Below are 10,078 nucleotides of genomic sequence, written 5' to 3' on the forward strand. Positions count from 1 at the left end.
TGTAAATATAGAACTGTAAATCCAAAATTCTCAGTAAAGTAATGTGTATCTACTGTAAAAGCAAATCCAGCTCTTTCAACTTAAAAAACTTAAATTCAGTTGCTGCTTTAATTTTTTAGTCAAACTAACTTTACAATTCATTCAGAAATTGTTGGATGGACAAATAGACAGACAGTCATTTAGAAATGAATAAATAAAAATGGATGGATGGACAGACATGAACAGATAGACAGAAATTAATCGATAGAAATGGATGGATGGATGGATGGATGGATGGAAAGATGAACAATAAGACAGACAGAAATGGATGTATAGACAAAAATGAATAGATAGAAATAGATAGATGGACAGGACAGACAGACATACAGATGGATGGATGGACAGACATACAGACAAACAATCAGAAATTAATGGATTGACAGATAGACATGCAGTCAAATAGAAATGAATAGATAAAAAAATGCATGGATGTACAGACAGACATGAATAGACAGACAGACAGACAGACAGACAGACAGACAGACTGACATAAATTAATAGATAGAAATGAATAGAAGATATAGAATTGATAGATAAAAAGACAGACAGACAGACAGACAAAAATGGATGGAAGGATGGATAGAAAGAAATGGATAAATGGATGGACAGACAGACAGAAATGGAAAGATAGGAATGGATAGAAAGACACAGACATACATTGATAGACAGAAATTTATGGATGGACAAAAATGAATAGATAGAAATGGATGGATGGATGGACGGACGGACAGAAAGACAGAAATGGATAGATAGTAATGCACAGACAGACATTGATAGACAGAAATGGATAGATAGACGGACAAAAATGGGTTGATGGACAGACGGACAGAAATGGATAGATAGTAATGGATAGAAAGACACAGACAGACAGACAGAAATGGATAGATAGAAATGGATGGATGGATGGATAGATGGACAGAAAAGGAGAGATAGACAGAGAGACAGAAATTGATAGATAGAAATGGATAGACGGATAGACGGATAGACAAACAGAAATGGATGGACAGACAGACATACAAAAATGTATAGATAGAAATGGATGGATGGATGGATGGATGGACAGAAAGACAGAAATGGATAGATAGTAATGCACAGACAGACATTGATAGACAGAAATGGATAGATAGACAGACAGAAATGGATAGATAGTAATGGATAGAAAGACACAGACAAACAGACAGAAATGGATAGACAGAAATGGATGGAAGGATAGACAGACAGAAGTGAATAGATAGAAATGGATGGATGGATGGATGGATAGATGGACAGAAATGGATAGATAGTAATGCATAAAAAGACACAGACAGAAATTGATAGATAGGAATGGATAGACGGATAGACACATAGACAAACAGAAATGGATGGACAGACAGACAGACAGACAGACAGACAGACATACATGGATAGACAGAAATGGATGGATGGATAGACGGACAGAAATGGTGAGATAGACAGAAATTGATAGATAGAAATGGATAGACAGATAGACAGACAATCAGAAATGGATGGACAGACAGACAGAAATGAATAGATAGAAATGGATAGACAGACAGACAGACAATCAGAAATGGATAGACAGATAGACAGACAGACAATCAGAAATGGATGGACAGACAGACATACAGAAATGGAGAGATAGAAATGGATGAATGGATGGACAGACAGACAGACAGAAATGGAAAGATAGGAATGGATAGAAAGACACAGACATGCATTGATAGACAGAAATGGATGGATGGACAAAAATGAATAGATAGAAATTGATGGATGGATGGATGGATGGACGGACAGAAAGACAGAAATGGATAGATAGTAATGCATAAAAAGACACAGACAGACATTGATAGACAGAAATGGATAGATAGACTGACAGAAATGGATAGATAGTAATGGATAGAAAGACACAGACAAACAGACATACATGGATAGACAGAAATGGATGGAAGGATAGACAGACAGAAATGAATAGATAGAAATGGATGGATGGATGGATGGATGGATGGACAGAAAGACCGAAATGGATAGATAGTAATGCATAAAAAGACACAGACAGACATTGATAGACAGAAATGGATAGATAGACGGACAGAAATGGATAGATAGTAATGGATAGAAAGACACAGACAAACAGACATACATGGATAGATAGAAATGGATAGACGGATAGACAGACAGACAATCAGATATGGATGGACAGACAGACAGAAATTAATAGATAGCAATGGATGGATGGCTGGACAGACAGACAGACAGACAGACAGACAGACAGACAGACAGACAGACAGACAGAAATGGATAGATAGTAATGGATAGAAAGACAAAGACAGACATTGATAGACAGAAATGGATATATAGACAGACAGAAATGGGTTGATGTACAGAGAGACAGATGTGGAGAGACAGAAATGGATGGAAGGATAGACAAACAGAAATGAATAGATAAAAATGGATGGATAGACGTACAGAAATGGAGAGATAGACAGAAACTGATAAATAGAAATGGATAGACAGATAGACAGACAACCAGAAATGGATGGACAGGCAGACAGACAGAAATGAATAGATAGAAATGGATGGATGGAGAGAAAGACAGAAATTGATAGATAGACAGAAATTGATAGATAGAAATGGATAGACGGATAGACAGACAGACAATCAGAAATTGATGGACAGACAGACAGACAGACAGACAGACAGGCAGAAATGAATAGATAGATAGAAATGGATGAATGGATAGTCGGACAGAAATAGATAGATAGAAATGGATAGACAGACAGACAATCAGAAATGGATGGACAGACAGACAGACAGCACCACCTCTATTGAGAAACATTACATGATAAAAGTGGTTGTAAATGTCACAGGATAATCTCTATTATATGTACACCCTCAAGAACAAAAACAATTATGATTTTATGGCTTCACGGGTACAGACAGACAGACAGACAGACAGACAGACAGACAGACAGACAGACAGACAGACAGACAGACAGACAGAAATTGATAGATAGAAAGACACAGGCAGGCAGAGAGGGATAGATACAAATAGACAGACAGAAATGAATGAATGGAAATTGATTGATATAAATGAATATAAAGACAGATGGACAGACAGACAGACAGATATAAATGGATGAACAGACTGATGGATAGACAGGCAGATCGAATTGAATAAATAGAAATGGATGGACGGACGGGTAGATATAAATGGGCAGACAGACAGATTCAGAACAACAAAAGATTTCCAAATATTACAGAACAAAAAGCTTTAAATCATGACACATCACACAGCACATGTGAATCATCTTGGCAGATATCAGAACAAATAAATCAACACTGATATTTTATTGTGAGACCACATCAGCAGCTCTGTAGTTTGCTGATGAGAGCACATTTTCTCCAGAAGCCGATTAGCTCTGAAACAGCAACTCACTGTTTAAACCCACAGATATTTGGCAAGCATTCAGTTGACTGGCTTAACCGCATACTTCCACAAATGTCAACCCTGCCCGACAGCTTCACATTTCTGCAGAAGACTCAAAACATTCTGCATCCCGGTTACCATCAGAGGAGTCGAGCGTCTTTTCAAGTGCATCGACTGGAACGTTATGAGAGTAAATGTGGTCAGGAAGAAAACTGGCAAGCTGTGACTCACCCAGTTACTGCTGGCTTTGATGTAACTTAACCTTAAAGGTCTTTGTCAGTGAATGTAGTCAATACTGGGAGGGAAAACACACACATTTATTAATATAGTAATACACTATAGTAATGAAATATGTAAAACATTTGGACATGCCCACTGCGTCTATTCATTCATTTCTATGCTGTTTGTCCTACGTAGGGTAACGCGGAGTGATGGAGTCGACAAAAGGAAACAAATATTTGCACTCGCACCTGCTGGTTCATTTCTAGATAATGGCTAATAATAAAATAAAATAAAATCTTAAATTGAAGCTTAATCTCGTTAAAAAGATTCAGCCCTTAATCTCAGTCTAAGTGCAGATGATTCACTACGCAACAACATTGAGTCGACATACTTGTAATACCATTTATAATTTCTTAATAACACGTTGTACACATTTGCTTTAAAACATTTTGTCTGGTTAAAGGTCAAGAGGAAATCAATTCATCCTAAAAATAAAGTAAATGTATTGTGGTGACAGACTGAGAAACAATGCTCTCAATTCCTGCAAATAAAAGCAAAGAAACAAACATCAAAACAAAACCAACCTAAAAAAATATCTGAAACCAGTTCAACTACATACGATGAAAACGTGCAATAGTTCATGTACAGACCTTTTTGTTTTTGAAACTTCTAAAAGGTTAAACAATGATTAACTACTTAGGTGAATAAAACATAACATGCTAATTTTTAAACATTATAACATTGAACTAAAAAAAATCATTCATTTAGGGTAATGGTTCACATCTATATTTTATAACTTTTTATAATATTTTATAACTATATTTTAAATAATATGAAAAATAAATACTTGCCCTAAACAATATTTTCTACATCTATGAAAGCTATTTTATAAAACCTAAAGTATATTTTCTTTTAAATTAATTTAAATTCTATTGTTGATCTAAACAACAAAGATATTGGTTCCCATTTTAGAAATAATATGTATTAAAAACGATTTGTTTTCTCCAAAGAAATGGATACATATTTAATTAAAGTATTCATTTTTAAAGTTAATAGAAATGATTTATTTTAAACAAACAAAAATATTTAATAAAACACGTGTGAAGGGCACCTATTAGGCAAAATCCACTTTTACAAGGTGTTTGGACATACAGTAATGTGTGTTGGTAGTGTGTGAACACGATGAAAAAAATCTACCCAGTCTCACAAGGTTTCGTAATATAGTCACGTACATTTTTATTCTTTTTCCGTGATATTATCACAAATTTCCGTGTTTTTTCGTGGTCGTGTAGGGGGTTCCTGTTTTCGTGTGGTTGTCGCGTCTTGGTTGCTCAGCTGCTTGTTCCTATTTTTAAAGTATTGTGGCTTCGGTTTAGGGTTAGATTTGGTGCTTGCATTAGAATAAAGCAATAAGCCCCTCAAAGCAGTGGGGTTACCAGTGCATTTTATAACAGCTAAGGGGTGTTGTTGGCCACGACGCAAAGCGGAGTGCCTAAAACCCCGTTATGAAGTGCACTGTAACCCCACTGCTTCGAGGGGCTTATTGCTTTTATAAAACGGTTACTTCATATGCATAGCAGGATTTCATAAAATAAAACACAAATCAGTTGTAATTATATTAGTACAAATATTACTCTTCCGCCAAACAAAGTAGTTCCTCAGAATCAAGTGTGGCTTGACGCTCCCCGTCAGCGCTTTTTTTTAAGTTGCCACCCAGTTTTAGTTTAATGGCTTCCAGACAAATGATCTTCTTTAAATAAACATAAAATATATCAAATGAAAGAACAGACGCTGACCTTCATTTGGTCTCTTATCACCTCAAATTTTCAGCTAAAGTTGAGATAATTCCATTTTTTGAAGAACTTTTGTAAGAGATCAGATTCAGAGCCATGACGGTGTTTTCAGTGTTGAGTGAATGCTTCAGTGTTTAAGTTGGGTAAGATCGCCATTTGAGAACTCCTCAGAGAACATTTTCTCTTTATTGACGAGATGACTCAACAATATTTATTGACATTTATCTGGATATCGCCTTTAATTGTGCAACTGTTGACAAATTAAAAATGTGATTAAAGACTGTGGTGTTTATTTTCATAAATCAGTATGCAGCAACAGTGGCGCAGTGATACTTATGTAACGTATTCTGAACCGTGGTATTTTATCACGGCTTAGAACGCGCTTCAACCAATCAGAATGAAGAACCAGAACAGGCCGTTTATAATGTCACTTTATATATTGGTTTATACTATTTTTTCTGATTCACTTTTTTTATATGTTTTCTGGCGTTAGGGTTAGAGTTGGGTTTGGGTAGGGATGTCATTTTATGTAAATCTAACCCTAAACCGAAGCGACAATGGTAAGAAAATAGGACAAAACAGTTGAGTAACCAATACGTGATAATCACACGAAAACAGGAATTCGTATACGATCACGAAAAAAGTGGGAATTCGTGAAAATATCATGAAAAAATGTGACTATATAACGAAATTTTGTGTGACTGGGCTGGAAAAATCCACCCGCTCCTTGTTTTCTAATCCCCATTCAACCAAAGCAGTCTCATTATACCTGCCGTTTTGATTCTCTTATCAATGTGAGGTCACATTGATAAAGCCCCGCCCACTTACACTTGTTTATTACCATAGTTTCCACCCTCATTGAGTTGTACTCTGTCCACTAGATACTATTATCTTAGACTGTATGAATCAAATCTATTTAAACTGAAAATGCTCACTGTCTGTTTGTAAGGAAGTGATGAGCTGTAGCTCATTTGCATTTAAAGGTACAGACATTAAAACAGTGCTCCCACCCAAATGGGGGCATTTTGGACATGACATAATAAATGATCGGTGGGTTATTTTGAGCTGAAACTTCACAGACACATTCTGGGCTTATATAAGACTTATATGACATCTTGGCCTTTAATATTTCAACTTTCTCAAAATCTAATTAAAAAAGACCATCAATATTTATTAGCCTATTATACATTACTTCAACACATCCACATATTCAGTACTCAATATTTTTAACTTCTAAGAGCTGGAGAACATTGACCTTAAGACCAGGATTGTGTAAACACAGCATTGTTTTACTTTCATGTTGACTTTGCACCAAGTTAAAAGCAATCTTGTATTTAAGATACTGTAAAATAACTTGTGTATATAGTAGCTTTTAAAAACCATCTAAGGAGGCTTTGAAGAATCCCTTTTACTTATCTGCAAGAATATTTTACTGATAACATGAGTCACAAAAACATTTCACACAATGCATTCAATTTAGCAGAAAGAAATATCGAACAGCTGATTCAACACAAGTTATAGATCGCTTTGCGGTTTCTCTGTTACTGTAACTCTACATGGCTGCACTCATCTTCGTCTCGGTGACTTTGAGAATACCTAATGATGAAGTCTGTATGACTGAAACAAGACCACGAGAGTCGAGTTACTCTCTCAGGCCTGTGAACAGACAACAAAGCAGGTCAGCAGTTTAAAGCATGTAAACTCAGCTGATCCAGCACACTCTTTCATACAGAACAAAGATAATAAAGACTGGATTTGGCTTTATTGAACTGTTTATTAGTGTATAAAGATGCACTGTAATAAATTATATCGAATCAACATATCATTTTATGTTACTTTTAAGTTACTTATCATTTACTCACTCTCATGTTGTTACAAACCGGTATGAATTTCTTTGTTCTGATGGAATGTTTGTAATCAAAACGATCATGAGCCCCATTCACTTCCATAGTATTCTTTTCTCCTACTATGGAAGTCAATGGGGCTCATGATCAGTTTGGTTACAAACTTGCCTCAAAATATCTTCCTTTGTGTTCATGAGTACAAAGACATTTATACAGGTTTGTAATGAGAGTGAGAAAATGATGACGCAATTTTCATTTTTGGGTGAACTATCACTGTAACTTAACAAATTAAGTTAAACACTTTCAACTTGTTTTTATAAATTATGTCAACTTATCACAAGTCAAAACTTAAAATAGTAGGTTGACTTGCAAAACAAAGTTGTTTTAACTTCATCATGAACTTTTTTACAGTGTGCATACTAGAAGATTTTGAAAGAGTATTAAAAGAATAGTATTTGTTACAGCCATCAACTACCCTTCTTCGAGGGCCAGATTTAAAAATTGTAACATAGTAATATACTATGTATATGTATATATACTATATACTATGTACTGTATTGTAATATACAGTATATATATATATCATGTTTTAAGTTCTAAGAAATCATCTGTAGTCAAGATAAATAATAGTACGTTGAAATGACTTGTAAGTCTGAGTTGATTTAACAAAAAAATTTTAAGGCAGCAAAGTATTCTTTACTGTGTATATATAGGGTAAAAAATATATGTATATATATATACGCGCACACACACACACACACACACACACACACACACACACACACACACACACACACACACACACACACACACACACACACACACACACACACACACACACATATAATTCTGATGCGGGATAAACTTTTACCCCTATTTTTACCCTATATATACACAGTAAAAAATACATATATATATATATATATATATATATATATATATATATATATATCTGCCTTACAATTTTTTGTTGAATCAACTCGGATTTACAAGTCATTTCAACTTACTATTATTTATCTTGATTAGAGACGAGTTGTTATAACTACAGGTGAGTTGTTATAACTTATACAATTAAGTTGACTTTTCTCAACTATATTTTATAAGTTGTAACAACTAATCTCGGTTGACATGATTTGTAAATCTGGGTATATACACTGTAAAAAATTTCTGTAGAAATTACAGTATTACTGGGTATTACTGGCAACTAGCTGCCAGTAACTTACTGTAGATTTTACATTTATGTTATTTACTGGCAACAGTTTGTTTAAAGTTAAATGAACATTAAACATTTTCAGTCTTTTTCTTCTACAGTAAGTTACTGGCAACCAGCTGCATAATTACAGCAATTCTGATTAAAATTAATGGGGGTTTAAACGACATGATTGTGAGTAAATAATGACAAAGTTTTAACTTTTGGGAGAACTACCTTTAAGCATAAGACCCTTCTGTAAAGGTAGAAGTGTGTAAACAAATACTACTCCTTTAATACTCTTTCAAAAAACTTCTAGTATGCATCTATGCCTACCCAGTCTCACAAGGTTTTGTGATATAGTCACGGAAATATTTGATTATTATACACAAAAACCAAACAATGTCTTTCATCGGAAACCAGACAGTTCTGTAGAAATGAGCACCTGTAATTCCCCAGAGTTTGCAACATTAAATTATATGTCATTGAATCCAATGGTTTCAAGTGTCAAAGTAAGACCAGCATTTACAGCCATCGCAGTGATTAACTTCATTGTCTTGTATTTGACTATACAGAGTAAAATGATTAAAATGATCGTGAAAATGATTTAAGTGTTACTGGTAAAGTTTATCAAAAAAAGGATCAATAATATTCACCTTGCACACAGCGTTTTGATTGAAAATCAAATACATCTCTTCCGGTCAGCATGTCACGCGGTGTTGTCACACAAGGTTTTTGTTTTTTTATGCGTCCAATCCAATAATCAAATTGGGTCCAATAATTACACACCCGCAAATGTTTGGCACCCCATGCAGCCCCTTTCAGACTCAACTTCCGGTTTTTAGGCCATCATTTGTCATGTACAGTGGAAAATTAACCACGCTGATTTTAAATCAGACAAAGATGAACGGTGGGCCGGATCAAGTTTTTGGAGGGCCGCATTTGGTCTGCGGGCCACCAGTTGACTAGCCCTGGTTTAGGCACTTCTACCTTCACAGAAGGGTCTTATGCTTAAAGGTAGAGTTCTCCCAAAAGTTAAAACTTTGTCATTATTTACTCGCAATCATGTCATTTAAACCCCCCCTTTTGTTGTTAATCAGAACTTAAATGCAGAATTTTTGGAAAAATGTTGTTTGGGGTTTTCTGGTTACAACCTCAGTCACCATCCACTCAGATAGTAACCAGAAAACCCTTCAAAATGTGCGCTGGAAGAGAGGGAACACTTTTTAAAAAAACAAATCTGAAGTTTCTAAAGAACAAATAAAGACATTGGGGTTCACTTTTAGTTTTTAAGTTGTTTTAACTTCATGCTGCACTTTTTTTTATCATATTCAGCCCAGTCTCATGGAATTTCGTTATAGTCACATACATTTTTTTTATTCTTTTTTCGTGAAATTATCAAAAATTTCTGTGTTTTTTCATGATCGTATAACGAATTCCTGTTTTCGTGTGATTGTCACGGGTTGGTTGCTCCACTGTTTTGTCCTATTTTCTTACCATTGTCGTTTCGGTTTAGGGTTAGATTTACATAAAATGACATCCCTACCCAAACCCAACTCGAACCCTA

The sequence above is a fragment of the Misgurnus anguillicaudatus genome, chromosome 8, assembly GCF_027580225.2.
Source record: "Misgurnus anguillicaudatus chromosome 8, ASM2758022v2, whole genome shotgun sequence".
In the NCBI taxonomy this organism is placed as follows: domain Eukaryota; kingdom Metazoa; phylum Chordata; class Actinopteri; order Cypriniformes; family Cobitidae; genus Misgurnus; species Misgurnus anguillicaudatus.